The sequence below is a fragment of the Podarcis gaigeae genome (genome assembly GCF_964106915.1).
Source record: "Podarcis gaigeae genome assembly, chromosome: 8".
NCBI lineage: Eukaryota > Metazoa > Chordata > Lepidosauria > Squamata > Lacertidae > Podarcis > Podarcis gaigeae.
The window spans coordinates 56,626,821-56,648,750 of NC_139684.1; the positions used below are offsets into that span (position 1 = coordinate 56,626,821).

At 44.5% G+C, this 21,930-nt stretch overlaps 1 long non-coding RNA gene across 1 annotated transcript; it reads right to left on the reverse strand.

Annotated features, from left to right (window-relative positions):
- Window positions 1–18,413: 18,413 nt before the first annotated feature.
- Window positions 18,414–20,833, reverse strand: LOC310850116. The gene is made up of 3 exons (XR_014567226.1): window positions 20,508–20,833; window positions 20,248–20,387; window positions 18,414–19,663 (listed from the first exon to the last, which is right to left on the reverse strand). It is a non-coding gene; the product is annotated as an uncharacterized lncRNA (long non-coding RNA).
- Window positions 20,834–21,930: the final 1,097 nt, after the last annotated feature.

Sequence of the window (21,930 nt, forward strand, 5' to 3'; positions counted from 1 at the left end):
GGGTACATTCAAACGTCAGTCGTAATGGGGCTAAGGTCCTCTGGAGTTCATACCAGCGCCCTCTTTTTCTGAATATGATTGGCATGAAAATTTAATTGTGGGCAAGCATATCTCGCTTTCATTTTAAGTTCGGCACAGCTATTAAAAAGTGGCTCCAATGTGCAGACAGTTTGACATGAATTTCTAGAAGGAAACTGGAGTGGCGGTGGTGTGGAGAGGGTACCTCGGGAGCTTGAATTGCAGCTGTCAGACGTGCAAAGGAGACCAATATCTCTTTAATTTGCCTCAAGAGATGAGAAATTCCTCGGCGACATTTAGTTATATCTCTGAAGGTGGAAAGGGTTTGGCTTTCTGAATCCACGTTTCTCAAGTGCCACAGTGGAAGTATTCAATTTGTTCTTCTCCCAGGGGACTCTGGGGCTCCTCTCAAATTATCAGGGAGGTGGGAGGGGAAGAAGAAGGAAAAGGTCAGTCAAAGTGGCTTTTAACAAATGGAAAGCAAGGCAAGCCATTGTGGATCTCAGGCCCTCATATTGAGCTTTTTACCAAGATGGCAAAGCATTTACAGACTGCCTTAAAAAAATGTTCCATAAAAACCAAGGAAAGTGGCATCTGCTGGCCTAATTTTGAAGGAGCCAGCCTTAGTCCAACACTGTGTCAGCAGAAGAGGGAAAGCAAGACAGATTGCATTTCCCAAGGCAGCAAATTTGGAGAACTTTTTTTTTTTTTTTTTTTTTAAGGAAGACAAATTGCAAGCATCCCTCTGTATCTCCATTTGGCTTATTTAAGGTACCTGGTGCAGACACAGAGAACAGACTGGACTTCTGGTGTCCACAAGCTTACAATGAAAGTGCTTGGTGGGAATAATTTCAGGATGTAAAATCATAGAATTCCAGGAATGCAAGAATCACAACTAAAGAATCCCTGACAGGTGGCCATACAAGCTGTGCTTAAAACCTTCAAAGAAGGAGAGAGACCACCTTCTGAGGGAGTTCTTTCTACTGTTGAAGAGCTCTGTCAGAAAGTGCTTCCTAATGTTTAGCCTGTTCTGATTATTTATTGAACTTGTTAGTCACTTTATCTTGCCCACGGCATTCCAAAGTGACTTCCAATCTCCTTTCTTGTCATTTGAATATATTGGCTAGAGTCCTCACCTCTAGAGCAGCAGAAAACAAGGGGTTAAAGACCACAGAGTTCTAATGACTAGACTCAGTGAGGTGACACACCCTCTTCTCCTGAGAGGAAAAACAAAAAAAAATTCTTCCAGTAGCACCTTAAAGACCAACTAAGTCAGTTCTTGGTATGAGCTTTCGTGTGCATGCACACTTCTTCAGATACACACTTCTTCTGCTCCTGAGAGGAAGTAAAGCCTGTTTCCTGTCTCCCCCTCTCTTCATGCTGCAAACAACAAAGGCAAGCATGCCTCAACTTAGTTCCCAGCCTCAGACACATGTTCAAGGCTGCTTTGCTGTATTTCTAAGAATATTTTTGTCTGCATTATTTTATTGCTCTTGTGTAAGGGAAGATGCATGTCTGAGAACTAGAAACTGTAAGTAAAGTGTTTTAAACTTACTTCACAGTCTGTGGTATGTTTCATTGAAAAGGGGACAAAATGGGAGTCAGTTGAGCAGCATAAAAGAATGTTTAATAACCTATTCCTATGCCTCATTCATCTGCCTAATAATGGGATTTAATACTTCGCTACTGGGGTTCCTTATGTGCTCACCCCACAGTTTTAAAAACAGGCAGCAGCTGTTTTCTCCTTTCTCCATTAACCCACATATGTGGGTCTGTAGAGGATTAAATATAATTAATATATCCTCTTACTAATACCATCAAATCATAAAGCTTGGTTTCCAGAGCCTTGATCTTGGTTGCCTTCTTCTGCACACTTTATGGCCTATGCCAACTCCCCCCCTCCACACACACACACTGTCCAGTCCTTCTCCTGACTTCTTGCTCCACCCCTGCGTCTCCCCACCCCTTTTCCTCAGCCTCTTTCTTCCCTAGTCTCCATGAGAAGATTTGTTTGTTTATTTCTTGGCTTCAGCTAAGTTGACATTCTGCTCTCTGCCCCCAGAAGTAACATTCATGAATGTACTATGACATCACAGCAATTCAGCTGAAGTCTGGGGAAAGAGTGTGCATTTCTAGACTGATCTGAGATAATAGCAAGTCACCAAATTAGATCCGTCCAATGCAAATCTGCCTACATAATGTGTTTATAACCTCAGAAAAAAATGGCAGCCACTGGCTGTAGATTCCTAGCGGCACAAATCATGGCTGTTTTGGACATTTCAGTGCAGCTCTCCTGAAAGCAAGGGTGTAAAACAACAGGGTCACCTCATGGATCACTCCTGGGAACTGTTGCTTACACATTCTGCCTTGTGGTGCTACAAATTAAGATGGACTAGCAGCAATGCATCAATCTGTCCAGTCTAAAGAGATGGAGAGAGCACCACATCCTTCCTCTCTCCCAACTTACATTACAGATGCAGAAGGTCCTAATAGAGGTTTGGGGAGTGGGGGCGTATTTGATTAAGTTTGCACTTAAAAGCAAAACTAAGGGACACGGGTGGCGCTGTGGGTTAAACCACAGAGCCTAGGACTTGCCGATCAGAAGGTCGGCGGTTCGAATCCCTGCAATGGGGTGAGCTCCCATTGCTTGGTCCCTGCTCCTGCCAACCTAGCAGTTCGAAAGCACGTCAAAGTGCAAGTAGATAAATAGGTACCGCTCCGGCGGAAAGGTAAATGGCATTTCTGTGTGCTGCTCTGGTTCACCAGAAGCGGCTTAGTCATGCTGGCCACATGATCTGGAAGCTGTACGCCAGCTCCCTCAGCCAAGAAAGCGAGATGAGCGCCGCAACCCCAGAGTCAGCCACGACTGGACCTAATGGTCAGGGGTCCCTTTACCCTTTACCTTAAAAGCAAAACTACCTAATTTGCACTTCCTGAAATAATACATGGACCAAAACACACCCGTCCTTCAAACTGTGTACGTCTTTGAATTTTGCAATGCAGTTCTCCAGCAAAGCACCCTGTAAAGAAAAACAACCCATATACCAGGGGGGAGTGCACATGAAAATGAACATGTTGGTGAAAATAACAATCAAAAATATTAGAGAGAAATTGCTGGGTAAAAATGTGTCTGTTAGGGAAAATTGCATATGAAATATGTTTACATGCATGCAAAAGTGTGCATATGGAGAAAATTGTGCTGAAATGCTTGTGAATTTTCATGAGGACTTAAGAAAAGAGGAGAAGAGAAAAGAAAGGAAATGTATTCCAAATTGATATGGAAATATAGAGAACTGAGCTGAAGATTGGCAACTGAGAAACTGGGAGGAAACCTTAACTCCTGCTACTTCTTTTGGAAGCAGATCTGCTATTCTGCTCGGAATCTGCCCCTACCTGCTGTCCACACATCAATGCATGTGAAAAAGGGCTCTGTACATGTGCCAACTACGTGGGCATAGACCTCTGTAAGCAAGCCCATGCTGCTCCTTAGTGACAGAGTATGTTCTGCCTCATTCCTCAGGAGGCCTTTTATCAGCCAAAACCAAAACAATCTCTGCTGAAATTCTGTGGTAGCTATAGAGGAGCTAGTACGATAGTTTTTCATCACAGGCTCGGATTTTGTTTTTAGATTTGAAGGCGTTTCAAAGCTCAGGAGCACAAGCTGAGATTACAGATAGGTAGCCGTGTTGTTTTGCCATAGTCAAAACAAAACAAAAAATTCCTTCCAGTTGCACCTTAAAGACCAACTAAGTTAGTTCTTGGTATGAGCTTTCGTGTGCATGCACACTTCTTCAGATACACGTATGAGCTTTCGTGTGCATGAGCTTTCGTGTGTATCTGAAGAAGTGTGCATGCACACGAAAGCTCATACCAAGAACTAACTTAGTTGGTCTTTAAGGTGCTACTGGAAGGAATTTTTTTAAGCTGAGATTGTGATCCTCATGTGATTGAATCAGGTTCTTACATATACTCTTAGTATATAAAGTTTACCTGCTTTGCCCCATGTATGCCCACTCGACCACTTTGATCTGTGGAACTGGCACTGTTACGAGTGCCAAAAAATACCCATTCCACATTTGCAAGGAACTGATAATTCAGTGTTGCAGCCCCTACACGCTGGAACTCCCTGCCTATTGACATCAGGCAGGTGCCTTCAATGTACTCTCTTTGGCACCTGCAAAAAAACATTCTAGTTTAGGCAATGTTGATGTATGTTTTAATCTGTTTTTAGTTGATTACTGATTTTATCTTTTGAACGTTGTTTTTTACTGGTAATTTCATTGTTTAATTATCTTTGTAAACCACTTTGAGGTGGTGGTTGTTTGCAATCAAGCTGTGTTCAAGTTTTATTAAATCAACAAATAATAACTAGGCAATCGTAAAAAAAAATGGCCTTAGCTGGCCACTTAGGTATATCCATCAGCATCCGAAAAGAATGGGCTAGGCTATAAGAGCTACAACCAAGTGATGGTGTCCTCTGGGCAAATTAGTGGGTATCCCCATCCCTCACCTAGCTACTAGGTGGCGAGAACACTAGGAATGTAGTTGTGGGTGAGCTGGACAGAAAGCAGGCTAGAAGCTGGAGACAGAAATACTGTATTTTTCGCTCTATAGGACGCACCAGACCACAGGAGGGGGAGAACAGGAAAAAACAAATTTTCCCCCTCTCTGCTCAGTGCCCCTTCAGTGAAGCGGCAGGAGAAATGGAGCCCCTTCCATTTCTCCTCCTGCTTCACTGAAGGGGCACTGCGCAGAGAGGGAAAACTGCAGAGCCTCTCCAGTGAAGCGAAGCCTGGAGAGCAAGAGGGATTGGTGTGCACCGACCACTCTCACTCTCCAGGCTTCAGGCGGCTATCCGCAAGCCTTTGGAGCACAGCGGGCACTCCTGCTGTGCTCCGAAGGCTTGCAGATAGCTGCTTGAAGCCCCTGGAGCACCAGGATTTTCCGATGCGCTCCAGGTGGCTTCAGCGAAAGCAACGCGAAGCCTCCAGAGCACAGGGGGAGCTCTCCCTCTGCACTTCGGTGGCTTCGCGTTGCTATCGCTGAAGCCAAGGAGCCTGCATTCGCTCCATAAGACGCACACACATTTCCCCTTAATTTTTGAAGGGGGAAAAGTGCATCTTATAGAGCGAAAAATATGGTACATGCTTGATCTGTGCTGGAGTCCAATGCTGTGACTAATGGAGAAGCGAGATCTGTTGGGGTGTGAGTGCTGTGAGTGCCTCCACCTTAATGCTCATATACATTAGAAAGTTGAACCATCTGTCAGGGATGCTTTCGCTGAGATTCCTGCATTGCAGGGGGTTGGACTAGATGACTCTTGGGGTCCTGTCCAATTCTATACTTCTATGATTCTATATAACCTATAGACACCACAGTCTCTGCTGACCTTCGTTCCAAGGAAACTGAGCCCTGGCTAAGTGCCTGGAATCCCTGAAATCTCTCACTGCTCAGAGCATGTAACATTATTTTCCACCTTTTCCTAGAAATGAGTAAAGAAAGCAGAAGGTAATTTGTGCGCCAGCAATGCATGGCAGAGGTTTTGTTTTTTAAAAAAGTTAACAAAATAATAAGCTTGCAATGGGAAGTGCTCTTTAAAAGGCTTGGACGTCTATTAGGGATAATAGGCAGAAAGTCTAAGGGAAGTGAGAATCCATCAATGCTCTTGCAATCGGTCTCTAAAAGTTCCTGCGCAGGCAGAGAATAGTGCTTCTTAGAATAACCTGCTGGAAATCTGAAGGGTTTGAAAATGTGAACCCAGGCGGAAGGCCTCTGAGATTCTGATCAATGGCTCCCCAAGAGAGAAGGAATAGTTAAAGTAGGTCACTGGTAGCTAACAAGGTAAAGTTGTCCATGGAAACAAGGTGAAAGTTTAATTTTAAAAGAGCAATACCAAAGATTCTCAAACTTTTTTTTTCAATTTAGGGAGAATGTTCCATATTCAATTTTGAGCATGGGATATGAACTTTTGAGAAGCACTGTTTTTAATATTTTGCACAAGTGATGACTCCTGGGTCCTGGAGGGGGATCCCAACATCAGGTTTTTTCAGGATGTTGCTGCAGTGATTGGGCAAATGAAGTCTTTGAGGCAGGATGACGACAGTTCAATTCTTCTCTCCACAGTGGGATCTCTTGCAGCCAAGCCATAGCCCTCCAGCACCACTCCTATATATTGCATTTGTTTTTAATAATAGATCCATTGTTTTCTGCACAATTATTGCATTACGAGGTGTCAGTGCATTACTTTTGGGAAAGGGGAAATGAAGTAGGTGAGCTGAGGAAAATTCACTCCCATCCCTATTCTTTTAAGTGTTATTTGAATTTGCTAGTTTGTTCTTTCAGGTCTTCCTGGGGAGACTTTTCCACCAAAACAAGCCTGGCAATCTTAAACCAACTGCCTTCTGACATCCTACACACAGATCTTAGAAGGCACAGAATGTTCCAGATTCTTATCAAACCCCAACATCTGACATCCCCCCCTTGCCAGAGCCCCCCCTTGCAAAACAGTCTCCATCTGCAGGAACTGTGCAGACGTGAAAAGCCATTATTCTTAGACCTTGGAGGTACAACCAAAACAACACAGAGTAGTCAGGTGGCATATTAAAGAAAATAATATTTGTACGCTCAGAGGAGTAGATGTGTTTTCCCCTTCAGAGTGGGAGAATAACATCCAGTCGTTTAAAAATTAAATGAATAAAAGCAGGGAAAGCCGAAGCTTTGAATTCTGCCGTAGAAAGAACACAAATTGATCATGACATTTCACTGACATTCCAGCTTGTCAAAAATCCTGGAAATATCACAACATTTCAAAGTTTTGTCAAGATTGTTGAGATAAGGTTTGAAGTTCTCTCTTTAGAAATAAAAAATGCCAGGAAATTAGAAAAACAAAATCCAGATAAAAGGAATTTATATTTTCTGGGGAGGAGGGTTGTGGTGGAATATCTTTTTTTAAAAAAATAAATAAAGCAAAACTGTTCTGGTATGAGGGAGGCTTGAGGGGTTCAGGAGGAAAGAGAGAATATATTTACAAAAGTCACCAAAATTCAGCAGCATTTCCTGAGGTGTTGTTTTAGGCTAAGAGCAAATGCAGAACTAATATAGTCTTTGTGTTAATTAAACTCTAAGGACATGTAAACTCCTATTTCACCAGAAATGAGCTCTTATTAATATTTATTGAATAATTACATATTAATAGGTTTATTCTACATAAGAAATATACGGCAATGTCCTATTTAATAGATCTCTCTAGAACATCATTTTAACTTTCACTGTTCTGCTGCTCTCTTTTTTCCTTAGTATGTTGATAACAATACAGTGGTACCTCTGATTACGTACTTAAGTTCCAGAGGTCTGTTCTTAACCTGAAACTGTTCTTAACCTGAAGCACCACTTTAGCTGATGGGGCCTCCCACTGCTGCCGTGTCGCAGCACAATTTCTGTTCTCATCCTGAAGCAAAATTCTTAACCCGAGGTAATATTTCTGGGTTAGCAAAGTCTGTAACCTGAAGCATATGTAACCCGAGGTACCACTGTAATGCGGAAAAAAGCAGGTCCAGCATATGTGAAGATTGTAATGGGCCTGGATCTGGGAGACAGAGTCCTCCAGCAACTGCAGCTCTGAGGAAGAGATGGTTCTGAAGCCCCATCAATCTCATGGGGGTCACATCTGGCCATTGCAAACCATGGCTTGGCTTCAGGGGCTGTAGAAGTCATATTGCAAGAACATGCAAGGTATCATAGAAACCAAAAATTATAGAGCTGCAAGGGACCCCAAGGGTAAATCTAGTCCAACTCCCTGCAATGCAGAAATCACAGCCAAAAAAAATCACTGGCAGACCAGCATCTGTTTAAAAAACTCCAATGAAGGAGAGTCCACCAATCTGTTCCAATGTTGAACTGTGTCAAAATGTGGAGAATTGGATTTAAGATTGCAAAAATGAGAAATAAATCCAAACTGGCACATTCATCCGTCTCCAGCTGTAACTGTGCCTTTCAGTTCCATTTCCACCTTCATCATAGAATTGTAGAGTGGGGTGGGACACAAAGAATCCTTTAATCCAACCCCTTGCAGTGTAGAAATCACAACTAAATAATCCCTGACACATGGCCATCCAACCTCTGTTTAAATACCTCCAACTTTCTGAGGTCATCCATTCTACTGTCAAGCAGTTCTTACCGCTGTACAGTCCTTCCTAAACGTTAGTCGGAATCTCCTTTCTTGCAGTTTGAATCCATCGGTTTGGATCCTTCTCTCTGGGGCAGTAGGAAACAGGCTTGCTCCGTCTTCCATGTGACAATCCTTCGGAAATTTGAAGATCTATGTTAACAATGGCTGCAAAGAATTTCCATTAATGGTCACAGAGCAATGAGTCAAACCAAATGGTCTCTTTTCTTATGCATTTGCTGAAGGCTTTGTAGTTCTGAATGCTTTGTCATCTGTCTCAACCACGCAGTGGTGGCGATGCTTCACTCAACAAACCGCCAATGGAGACAGTGGCCTGTTCTGTGTGTCTCCTCAGAGCCAAGCAAAACAGCTCCAGGAATGCAGTCTGTTTTAATACCATATCCAGAACTCCAGATCCTGATGCTATCAAGCTTAGTATCACCTAAAACGACTGGTACCAGTGCTCTTAGGTTTCAGACTAGAGTCAGTCCCAGCTTTACTGGGATATAATAAGATATGATGGCAACACAAGAACAGGCCTTTCCTGTGGTGGCTCCCCATTTGTGGAATGCTCTCTCCCCAGAGAGGCTTGTCTGGTGCCTTTGTTAATATATTTAGGTGCCAGGCAAAAACATTTCTCTTTTCTCAGACCTTTGGCCCTTTAAACTGGGAGTGGGGGTTTTCGTTTTGCTTATTATTACGTTACATATTTTTGTATTTTTATATTGTAAACCACCCTGGGATCCTCAGATGAAGAGCAGCAAAGGAATTTAACAAATAAACAAATAAATAAGTAAATTGAACCCAGGAACTTCTGCCTACAAATCAGTCTCCTACTGCTCTCCTCAGCAAGAGGAATTAGCAAGCAAGCTCACCGACTGCAGGTCACCATGCCAGTCATTGCTGTCCAAAAGGAGCAGGTGGCAGTCCCACCTCTGCCAAGCCACCAAGTGAACAAATGCACATTGGAAAACTCCTCAAAAGAAACACTGGAGTCCTAAATCAGAAGAGACCCATTTTCTCCCAGTAGTTAATGTGTTAGCATTGTGTTACGACAAAGTGGAGGTTCCTTTGGGAGCTGCAGTAATTGGCAGGTGATCAGCAGCCTGCTTGCCACCTTTCTCCCCAGCTAAATCTGCCACAGCTGTACAGCTCCTCACTCTCTTTTTGTTGCTTGGTAGAGAGGCCTACCTGTGCCCCTTCACTCATCCCTGCACACACAGGCAGTGAAAAGAGGCTACTGGTTTTTTAAAAATGATTGTTTTCCATTCACAACAGCAAGAAACAACAACAACAATGACTTCTTCCTTGGATGTTTTTAAGCAGAGATTTGATGGCCATCTGTCAGGGATTCTTTACTTGTGAATTACATTGCAGGGGGTTGGACTAAATGAACCTTGGGTTCACTTCCAGTGTTATAGTTCTGTGATTCTCACAGCAGTTGACAAAGGGTTGTAACCAAGGGTATCTTTCTTTCTGAGCAGAGCAGATAGGGATGGACAGAGCTGTCAATTTCTGTTGCACATTTTCCCATTCTTATACATCTTTCTTCACCAGTTTGCAATTCTTTAAAGAAGTCATCGTGAAAATTACGTCAGCAGCTGGCATGTAATTCTGCCCAATATACCTATTTTACAAGACCTTTCTCCTAATTTAATACATTGTGTGTGTTATTTTCACAAATATATGCCTTTTAATGCACACTTTCCCCCCAAATGCCATTTTTTTGCATGTATCTTTTGCTCGGAGGAATACATCACAACATTAGAGGATGTGCAAATATTGAAGGATTAAAATGTCAACATAACATTTCTTTCCCCCCCGACCCCCTCTCACTGCTAGAGTGCAAGAGAGGTGCTCAAATAACGCCAGCCAGAATTCAGATTTATACATCAAATTAAATTTGCAGCACCGTCCCCAACCATCCCCTCTGTCCCAAATAAGTTTTAGAAGATGCAACTGGCTCAGTCAAGTACATCAATCTGCAACTCCCATTGTGATGAGTCTAAGGCAATTCTCAAGAGGACTTTTGGCACCACTGAATGGTTTTGTGCACACTGTGGAGAGCCAATTGATACTTCACCGGCTGTAGTTTTCATTAGTTCCTAACGGGAGTTAATTTGCCTTAAGACTTTGCTCTTTTAAAACCACATCCCTTAAGAAGCCAGCGTTCCAATATTGAGGCTTTGGAACAAGACAGGCTCAGTCAGGTGTAATTGCTAAAAGCCTCCCTCTTCCCTTCCCATGGCGAAGATCTGAATCTCTCGGCAAGGAGCAGGTAAGCATATATTTGACTTGAAAGAATCAGCTCTAATAGACCAATTTTGATATCCGGCTCTGAACAACTGAGCAATCTTTCTCCCCCCCACCTTGGGAAAGCATATATTTTGATGGGGCAAATTTCAGCCACGATTATACTTTCTCTTTCTCCAGAAAGAGAAGGCAGGAGGTTTGCAGCTAGGCAAATGGCGGGTGTTCACCTTCAAGAGTCATGCTGGGTATGTCCTGATGGAGATGTGAGAGGTGGAAGCCTTAGGCCATGCCAGAAGTCCTTCCTTCCACCCTGGACAGAGCTCTCACCTCCAGGGACGCCACATGGATCAACCTCTTGTACCATACTGCTCCTTACATATAGACATAATTTGTATTCCACATCTGCATTTCAGAGGTTTAGACCAAATTATCTTTTGAGTCCCTTCCAACTCTACGATTCTATTTTTAATATAAAGTAAGACATACAAACTAATTGATTAGACATTTTGGACAGTTGTTTGTTTGCTCTCTGTGCATCTAGACACTTCTTAAGATAACGTCATAACCAACTTTTGCATGATGGTTCCTGATATAAAGGAGCAGGTTTTCATCTTTGTCTGCATGCCATTTTTTTTGGGGGGGGGGGAGTTGGTAAATTTATTTATTTGGGTTTTTCAAATTAAAATTTCACAACAACGTATCAACATACATATAGAAACATATAGAAACAAGATTCCGCATAATCTCTTGGACTTCCGTCCTCCCCTTTGTGGGTCCTATCGTTAGTCCTTTCCTCCGGCATCTTTTATAATAATCCAAATCTTTTGCATCTCCATTATGTCCAAAATTCACCATTAAACTACACGTGTTATTCCAATCCCACTAATGATTTTAGCTGTTTACAATGGTTTATAAGGTAGATTATAATTTTTTCCCATTCCTTATTAAAATTTTGGTCTTCCTGATTTCTGAGTCTTCCGGTCATTTTTGCCATTTTGGCATAGTCCATCAACTAGTTCTGCCATTCTTCTCTGGTAGGGACTTTTTCTTCTTTCCATCTCTGGGCTAGTAGCAATCGCACAGCCATGGTCGCGTACATAAATAGACTTTTCTGCACCCTTGCATGCCATTTTGAACCCGGATGGGTGGACTGAACCTTTCAAAACTGCACTGATTTGGGTGGGGGGTTTTTGGTGGGGTTTTCTAAGAACACCAGGTACAAGGCTGCCAGTGCAAAACTACTCATGCACAAGCACCCACAAGTGCATCTGGTTGGTCGGTGTGAGAACAGTTGCTGGACAAGATCCAGCAGGCTCTTCCGGCTTTCTTATGTCATGATCTTACGTGATTCTCTCCAGGGTGGCACTAAGAAGTGGGTGGAGAAGGAGCAAGGGGAAATAATGGGGTTAAGGCTTTCTGTTGGCACACGTGTGATTCAATAAACTGGCATGAATAATGCACCAGCTTCCTCTGGGAGTGCACGGGGTAAGCAGAAATTCTCTGCCTCCGAGACAGAGCAGAAAATGTGTTACACTGCCCATAATGGAGGCTAAAGACCTTGCACACTGATGATGTTGCTGCCGCTGTTGCCGCTATTTAGAGCTATGCGTTTTCTCAGCCGGCTCAATACTTTACACATGAGGCTTGCTATTCCCCTAACACTAATAGAGCTTTTAGGCGGAGGGAGGGAGGGAGGGGAGAGATGAATGAAGTAATTTGCATGCAGGAAGGAGCAAGTGCCATAGGGCTGTGGGGCGGCTCAGAGCCAACAACTTGAGTTTTTGCTGTGTTTTAGAGGCCTCTGGAGGCTCTTTGTTGGAGAAAGAGGAAAGATGATGCTGTCGTCAATTACCGGCTTGGGATCTCAAAGGCAGGGGTTCAATGCCTCTTTCTTTTACTGGGCAATTCTTTAGCTGGCTTGAAATAAGTCTGGTTTGCTCCCCCTTCCAAGACCATCTGGGATTTCCTGTACCACAAGCCTGTTCACCCCCCAACACACACACACGTTGGTGGTGGAGTAGAAAATTTAGTGCAGCATATTTTGTGAGGAACACAATTCCATCTCTTGGCAGGACGCCCAAGCTCTCAACCCAATTTCATAGAATCATAGAATTGAATAGTTCTAAGGGAACTCCAAGGGTCATCTACTCCAACCCGCTGCAATGCAGAAATAGCAGCTAAATCAGATGGCCATCTGACCTCTGTTTTAAAAAATCTCCAACAAACAAGAATCCACCATTTTCCGAGGAAGTCTCTTCCACTGTCGAACGGCTCTTACCATCAGAAGGTTCTTCCTAATGTTTAGTAGCAACCTCCTTTCTGGTAGTTTGAATCCATCAGTTCAGGCTTTAACCTTTGGAGCAGCAGAAAGCAAGCTTGCTCCAACTTCCATGGGACAATGCCATGCTCAAAGCCCACAAAGTGCTTCCACCATCACATTTAGCTTTTCCTAAGAGCCATGCCAGCTTCGGCTGGTGGCCCAGCTATGCTCCTATCTGGACAGGGATAGCCTAACTACTGTTGCCTATGCTCTGGTAACCTCATGTTTACTGTAGATTACTGCAATGTGTTATAAGTAGGGCTGCCTCTGAAGATGGTTCAGAAACTTTAGCTGGTGCAGAATTCAGTGACCAGGTTGCTCACCGGAGCAAGATGGTTTGAGCATATTACACTGATCTTCGTCCAACTGCACTGGCTACCAATTAGTTTCCAGGCCCAATTCAACGTGCTGGTTTTGACCTATAAAGCCTTTAATGGCTCAGGACTGCAATACCTCAAGGACCTCCTCTTTCCATATGAACCTCCCCAGACCCTGAGATCATCTTCTGAGGCCCTCCTTCGTGTGCCCCCTCCTTGAAAGGTTCACGAGAACGGGCCTCCTCTGCAGTGGCTCCCATCTGTAGAATGCTCTCCCCAAAGAAATTCACCTGGCACCTTCATTATACACCTTTAGGTGCCAGGCAAAAACGTACCTTTTTAACCAGGCCTTTGGTTGAACTGATTGACATTCTATGCTCATTTAAAATGTGTTTTTTTGTGGGGGAGGGGGTATTGGGGTTGCTGTTTTTATTTTTATTAGGTGTTTTGTGGTTTTATATCTTGATTTTATTCTATGAACCACCCTGAGGCCCCCGGGTATACGGCGGTATATAAATTCAATAAATAATAATAATAATGCATCAGACTGCCTGCTTTCAGGATGCTTTGTTTAGTTGAGCAGCTTGGAGGCAAAGTCAATGGTGCAAGAAGAATGATTGCTGTTCCTCTCAAATATAAGGTGAGAAAGTTTTCATTCCTTTCAGAATTAGGTATGTATGTGTTACATGTTTTATATTTATATCCCACCTTTCCTTCAAGGAGCCCAAGGTGGTGTTCATAATTCCCCTCCTCCCTGTTTAGGCTGAGAGATAGTGACTGGCTCAGGGTCACATCCAGTGAGCTTCATTTCTTGGTGGAGATTTGAACCCAGGCCTCCCAAGTCCTTAGTCTGGAACTCTAACCACTACACAAGACTGGCTATGTGAAAATATTACAACAACCAGGATATAAGCATAGACAAACATGATGTGGGGGTTCAACAATCAGGTATACAGACCACACAAGTAGAGAAAACATGAATTAATACACATCAATCTCAGTTTGAATTACAAAAATATTAAATTTCATTGCAACAAAGCTGGAGTTTGCTAATACATTCGGGAATTGCAAACCTACTCGATTCAATTTATGAACCAAGTAATTTTGCGTGTTGGCAGCAGCATTGCTTCACACAGGGAAACATTTCTGACAAAAAAAATGTGCTTTTGGAGACCTTTACTCTCACAAACCCCCATTTACTTATTTCACCCTGCTTGAAAGCTGTTCTTTTCCTACTTGGTAGTACTTTCACTACATTTTTTGAGGGGGGAAATCAGGGTCTCTTAATCCATAACAGTTATAGATATTGTAATATGGATAACATGATGTTTCCACAATGCCACAACGGAATCATCTTATCATGAACCTGGGGTTGGATTCCCCATCTTCAAGATATGAGGCCGGGAACTGAGAACAGGAGTTAACCTTGGAGCCAGCCCTAGATGTTTCTAGCAACCCAGGTACACTACCATGAGGGAACCCTGTTTGTCCAGCACCTCTCCAGTTGCATTGGACCTTGCAATTCCCTCCCCCAAGGACCCCAGCTCAGAAGCCCCCAAGGGAGCAGAGCCTCCCCTATTCAGTTGGTGATTGACATTTAAAGGAGGCTGTTCCCTGAAGTGAGGAGGGTCCTCCTGTCACTGAAGGCAGAGCCAGCTACTCACCTCTTATGTGTTGGTATCCTTGAGTCTGGATTACTGCAATGCGCTCTATGTGGGGCTGACCTTGGGCCTGGTTTAGAAGCTCCAGCTGGTGCAGAATAGGGCAGCCAGATTGCTGGTGAGGATATCTGGTCAATAACATAGGGCACTATCGGAGGAATAGTGGGAGGGGGAGCTACCAGGGCGATTGCCCCAGGCACAAATATTTTTAGGGGCGCGTCTCTGCTGCTGCTACTTTGATTGAAGGTGCACCTCATTCCACCCACCGACCTCACCTTAACAGCACACCAAGCAGGAGCTGGGAGAGGCTGGGTCCTTGCAACCATTGTGGCATCCCCTGCCAGCGAGGGAGGCGGGCAGAAAATGAGATTTGCAGTGGTGGCAGCACCCCAGTGGAGGCGCACATGCATGTCCCGTCGCTGCTCCCAAGCTCCACCCAGCAGCAGCACATGGTGCCAATTAGGAGGCACAATACTTTCCTTCCCCCGGGTGCTGGCAACTGTCGCTATGCCACTGGAGACCACTGTTAAAACAGCTGCATTAGAATGAATTATAAGAGCTGCTTGACAGCATAACAGACTACCTTAGAATGTGGTTGACTCTCCTTCACAGAGGTCTAATGGCCATCTGTCAGGGATCCTTTAGCTATGATTCCTGCCTGGACTCGGTGACCCTTGTGGTGGAGGGGAGAGTCCCTTCAAACCCTACAATTCTAGGATTCTATGAGGTAAGGACTTATTGTCCTCATTCTGAATGTTTTTACCCTTCTTCACTGTGCTCCCACAAAAAGACAAATTGCCCCAAAGCAGATGCTTTTTTGCAACTTGTGAAAAGCTTTTGAAGAAATCACACCTGAGCCATACATGTTACATAACAACTGTACTTGCTGCAGAAACATTGGTATTTGCTGTGATAATGACATACAGACACACAGAGTCCTCTGGTGTTTGAACGGTTCAGGGATAAGGAGGAGAAGGACCCACACTGGGCATCCACAATTGGCCACAGGTTCCTGGCACATCTGTCTTACACAATAATGATGTAGATAGAAGTTTATGAAATTGTGTGAGGCTTGGAGAAAGTGGACAGAGAAAAGTTTTTTTTCTTCTCCCAAAACACTAGGACTTGTGAACATCCAATGTGGGAAGACACAGGACAGAGGAAATAAAGCCCTCCTGCATGCAGCACATCGGTAAACTAGGAAACTCACTCCCACAGGAGGCAGTGAAGACTTTAAATGAAGATATTCACGGAGGAGAGGGCTAGCAATGGCTGCTAGCCATGATGGCTATACTCTGCCTCCACAGTTGGAGGCAGCAATGCTTTTGAATACCAGTTGCTGGAAACTACAGGAGGGGAGAGGACTCTTGGGCTAAAATCCTGCTTGTGGGTTTCCCATAAGCAGCACCTGCAATGCCTTTTCCCAAGAAAAATAGGTGCAGGAACTCACCATGAAGTCGTTAACAGTAAGTTGTTGGTCGACTCGGGACAGCCCTGAACAGATGCTGGTTTGACAGCCCTGAGTGCTCACTGGAAGGACAGATCCTGAAGCTGAGACTCCAATACTTTGGCCACCTCATGAGAAGAGAAGACTCCCTGGAAAAGACCCTGATGTTGGGAAAGATGGAGGGCACAAGGAGAAGGGGACGACAGAGGACGAGATGGTTGGACAGTGTTCTTGAAGCTACAAACATGAATCTGACCAAACTGTGGGAGGCAGTGGAAGACAGGAGTGCCTGGCGTGCTCTGGTCCATGGGGTCACGAAGAGTCGGATACGACTAAACAACAACAACTGTTCATCCCCCCGCAGAGATGTTAAAAACTATGGCAAGTTGTCTCCCTACCAGGTTTAGGGGTCACCCCTGGTTCTGGAGCAGTTCAAGTTAATGTGCCCCACCTCCCTCATTCTCATAGATTGAGGCGGATGGCTAGGGCTGCTCAGAAGGACCCTCGCATGTACATGTGTGCGCGCGTGCAACTGTAGAGACCTGGCTGGAAAGCTTAAAGCCCACGGCTGTTACACGGGACAGATTGAAGAAAAGGAAATATGGATTGTTCCCACCTCATAGCTTGACCAAATGCGTCTAGGAGCAGCTAGGAGATAGGTGGAGTCATAGATCTAAAAAAAAAAGGTGTAGACTCGCACTCGCTGGCCAGCTTCTGTTTTGACTTGAAATGTTCATTCTGGGCATGAGGGATTTCTGTGGCAATGAGTCAGAAACCCCTTTCCTCAGGAGTTCAGGAGGTGCCTTACACTACCTGCAAGGCCTTGCCAAAGATAATCCTGGCTGATGGGTGTGGGGATGAGGCAGCATTAAGAAAGGAAAGTCCCCATGTCATTAGCGCCACGCTTTCAACTCAACAAGCTGGTGGCTTTTCCTCAGCCACTCCGTCTGCATCTAAATAATTCTTTCAAGTCACAACACTTTTTTTCCCAAGACATCCCATTAATATTTAACAAGACAGCCCACAGCAAGTTAGATAGTGTAGCAATTAATTTTTAAATGGTGACATTTATTACAGCATGTAACTGCTACCTAGCTTGCTGTGGGCTATCGGGATAAAATGTCAGTTAAATATCTCATAATTCCCCTCAATTTAATGCAAACATAAAAACTGTAATCATCCCATTATTTGCAAAATATAATTGAGGTTTTTCATTTGGGGCGGGGGGCGCCGCTCATTTCTCCCTTGCCAATGTGGCCTCTGAGGCAAAGTGTAAGACGGGGAGGAGGATGTTTGAGGGTAATTAATGTATACATTAATTTAATTTAATTTCATCGAAACTTAAGATCTGGGCTTGCAATGCTCAAGATAACAGCAGAGAAAGCATTGATTAACAGCGAGGCAGCTTGCAGTTGCTGCCTCCAGCCACTGCAACAAACCTCTCCTAGGCGGCGAGAATTATATGTATGCAGAAATGCAACCAGGACTCAAGGTCACACAGATCCTGCGACCCTCAACCAGTTGAGATGCTTTGCGTTGCCCCCATGCCCTCTCTCATTAAATACAACACCCTTGCCCTTTCAAGTACAGGCAAACTGACCATTAGGTGGCCCCTGAGAGGTGGCAGGTGTGACTGCTGAGGCAGAGAGAGGGATAGCCAGGTCTCACCCATGGGGCACAATCCTACCAACCTAGATGGTTTTAAAAGATTAGACATGTTCATGGAGGAAAGGGCAGTCGGTGGCTAATAGCCACGATGGCTACGCTGTGCATCCACAGTTGGAGAATGCAATGCTTCTGAATACCAGAAACCACGGGAGAGGAGAGGGCTTTTGCCCTCAGATCCTGCTTGCTGGTTTCCCAGAGCCACTGTGAGAACAGGATACTGGACTTGATGCCCCATTGGCAAGCTCTTCTTAGGTTCTTATCCATCCCCACTGAAAGCCCTGCTGACATGATTTGGAGCTGCCCAGGGGTGTGTAGCCCCTTGAGAAATATACCCAACCTTGGGGAAACTCTTTTGGCTTCCCTCCACCCTCTCCCATGTTTGGGATAAATTGGAGGAAGGGGCTTGTTGGGGAGAAGGAAGCAACTCTCCTTTTGGGGGAGGGAACTCTAGATACTGTTGCTCCCTCCCCCCATTCTGCTGTGACTCAGAAGAATGTCCATCCTCAGAGATGGTTCAGGGCAGAGGGCAGGATGTTTGTTTGTTTTCCCCTTAAAATTTATACACTATTTAATCGTAAAAATGAAACGAAAGACAAGCCAACACTCGATGCAGTTTACCGAAAAGGTTACATAATACTATTATCCATATGAAAAATTATCAATACTTTCAAAAAGCTAAAATAGCAATAGACTTAAAAACAGATTAAAACTCACATCGGCTTTCTAAACATTTGAGGAGGCTTCTTTAAACAAACATGTTTTTAGCAGGCACTGAAAAAGAGTACAGTGAGGGTGCCTGCCTGGTATCGATAGGCAGGGAGTTCCAAAGTGTAGGCTGGCACACTAAAAGATCTAGTCCTTACAAATGCAAAACAGGTGTTATGTGGCATCTGTAGCAGTGTGTGTTCTGCTGATCGGAACATATATTGGATAAGACAATGTGGTGCAGGATCTTGCTCACTGGGGTCCCTCCACCCGCCATTTTCATTGCTTACATATTCCTCCAATGAGGAAATGCAGTGACTAATGGCTGTGATATGACTTGTGACCGAAAGGGCTTTCAATTACAGGAAGAATAAACATTGCGAACTCTTCCTCAAAATAAAAGAAAGAAAAAAGAAATTAACATAAGCCAGTGGCAGGTTGGGAAGTTTACGGATAATGCATCCATCTGATTTAGTTGTTTTTCAAACCCCACATTAAGCAAGTCTCTGTGGTTTTTTTACATTTTCCAACACCCTGCATTTTGCATCCTGAATGAGACCGCATTATGGCCAGAATACATTACCAGGTTGCTTCGTCCTCTGAGATAATGTACTTTTCCCTTTGCAATATTCAGGTTCAGAAATATATTAATGGAACAGAATGGCTTAACGTTGTTGAAAGAGGTAATTTTCTATGTCTTTCTTTTTCCGCTGCAATTTTCAAAATTATATCTATCTTTATGCCGACACACAAAACAAGAGTGAGTGTTGAGGCTCCCGGACGATGCTCCGAGTAAACCTTGATTCACGTGAGCTGGGTTGAAATCCCATCAGCAGAGAAAATTTAGAGCAAAATAAAAAAGAGGTTTTGTCAAAATGTTGCTCGATATGATTTCTGTTGTGGCAATTTCCACCTGACAGTTTTGCAACTGTTTTGGAACATTCTGAAAAGGGAGAAAGCTGCCAGCCTCAAATTTCCTGAAGAAGGGGACATGACATTTGTCAAGTTTTAGTTGCAAGGAGAAGTCTCGTAGAATTCAGGAGTGGTGATGAACTGGACTCCTCTTAAACAGGCTCAGTAAAATCATTCTTATTCTTCTCACTTTGAGAACTGCAGTTATGTGAAGGAAGAAGGCGAGCGTTGGGATCTTTAGTGAAGAATATTTGGCAGCCTCCTCAAAATTAAAACTCCCAGGAGCCATCATAGTTAAGCAGGCATAGAATCAATATAAAAGTTGTGGATATTTACAGAATGTCTTAAAAGGCTTACAAAGGTTAAGAAGAAAATAACAATGGAATCATCATCAACAACTCAGGAACCCAAGTCATTGATTCCATCGAGCCTAGTATTGTTGGCACTGAGTGGCACCAGCTCTCCAGGATTTTAAGCATAAATCCTTCACAACCCTACCAAGAAATGCTGGAAAATGAACCTGGGCCCTTCTGCTTTCAAAGTTAATGCTCTACCACTGAGCAACACTTCACAATAAAATGCAATAGTATGGAGCTAGATAGAGAGATCCTAGGTTCACACTACATTGAAGTTATGCTGCCACCACATCACCAGAAGGTATGTTGCATGCTATGCCTTCTCAGCCCAGAAAAGGAGATATACACATACACAGAGAGAGGCGGTAATTGACAGACACCCACCTACCTGGTGCAACTGACTAGATGCAACTGACCTCCCCTTACCTGGTGCACCAGAGCGAGCAGTCGGGAACAGAGATGGCAATGATACCGACATGTCACCTGGAAATGGAGGCAGCCAGTGATGTTAGACTCATAGAACTGCAGAGTTGGAAGGGAATCCAAAGGTCATCAAGTATGGCCCCCTGCAACACAGGAATCAAAGCTAAAAACTCCCTGACAGGTGGACCTCCAACCTCAGCTGAGAAACCTTCAAGGAAGAAGAGTCCACCACGTTCTGAAGTAGTCCATTCCACGACTCTTACCTCCTGAAAGTTCTTCCTACTGTTTGGTTGGAATCTCCTTTCTTGTCATTTGAATCCTTTGGTTCACATCCTCCCCTCTGTTGTGATGATCCGGGACCAGTCTCATATTTCAGTGGGGTTCCATGCAACACCAAAATCTGCCCCCACCTGGCCTCTCACCTTCTGTCGGATGTCAGTTGAGGTGCCTACTGTGACACCCCAGAAGCTTTGCATCTGGTGCGACTGAACCGGTTGTGCTCCCCTACATTTGCCTTTGCCAGGACATCACTCCACCACAACCTCCTCACTCCAACAGTCACAGTGGTGCCTTCCACAGGGCATGGTGCTAGGAAGCTGAATGTCACGGTGCGGTCTATGGGCGATCGAAGTCCCAGCTGAGGATGTCGGGACCGGGGACAAGATGGCAGGGTGGGAGCAGGAACGAGAGTCCAGAAGCCAGGGGTCCGAGAGTCAAGAAGCAGGGAGTCACGAAGTCAAGGGTCCGAGAGTCAAGAAGCAAGGAGTCAAGAAGCCGAGGTTTGAGGATCAGAAAGCAAGAAGCCAAACGCAGCAAGGCAAGAAGCGTGTTGCTGTGGCAAAGAACGAAAGGGAAATGCTGACCTTATATCCCTTCCCGGCTCTTGCCGCCAGGTGCAGTGAATTACCAAGTGGCCTCACCTGCGCCTTGCCTCTCCAGAACAAACTTAGGAAGGCCCCAGTCCTGTGAAGCCCTACTGGCCACAGGGCCTGCACACACTCCTGACACTGAAGACAGCAGTTGGAGCCACCCCTGCAGGAGGGGAAAACACCTCCAGTCCCCTTTTGCATGCTCAGACCAAAAAAGGAATGTCATGGGGGGGGGAGGGATGAGGAGTTTCTGAGATGCAAATCTGCACTGCAAATATTTCAGAATAGCCCCTGAACTCTCAGTGAGAACTGCATGCATCAGTCTGTGGGAATATGGTCATTTGGTTCTCGTCATCAGTCATACACGCCATGGGACATCCCATCCCAGGATTACAGGGGCTCTGGTGTGGTACAACAGCTCATATTTTTACCAGCTGAGGGTCCATGGTATGAATGGAGGGCAAAACGCCACACTATGATAGGAAGGAGTCCCTGCCAAACACACCTGAGCCAATCAGGAGAAGAACCGCATAGACCAATAGCATGCCCCCCTTTGTCATTAAATAATGCTATTTCATAATTACAACAAAGAGAGGAAAGCAGTAGTCCCCTGCCTCAGTGCCCCAGGAACAAGAATGGTTTAATTAAGGGCCAATTAAGAGTCTATGCATCCGTAATGGCTATGCTGAACAGGAAGCAATGGCAGGGGCAAAAACTGCAAGAAGGGAGCATCTAATTAAGGCTTCAGGACACCTCTGCTGACATAGACTTACCTCCAAGTAAGCTTTATAGACCTAGCAGTTCGAAAGCACGTCAA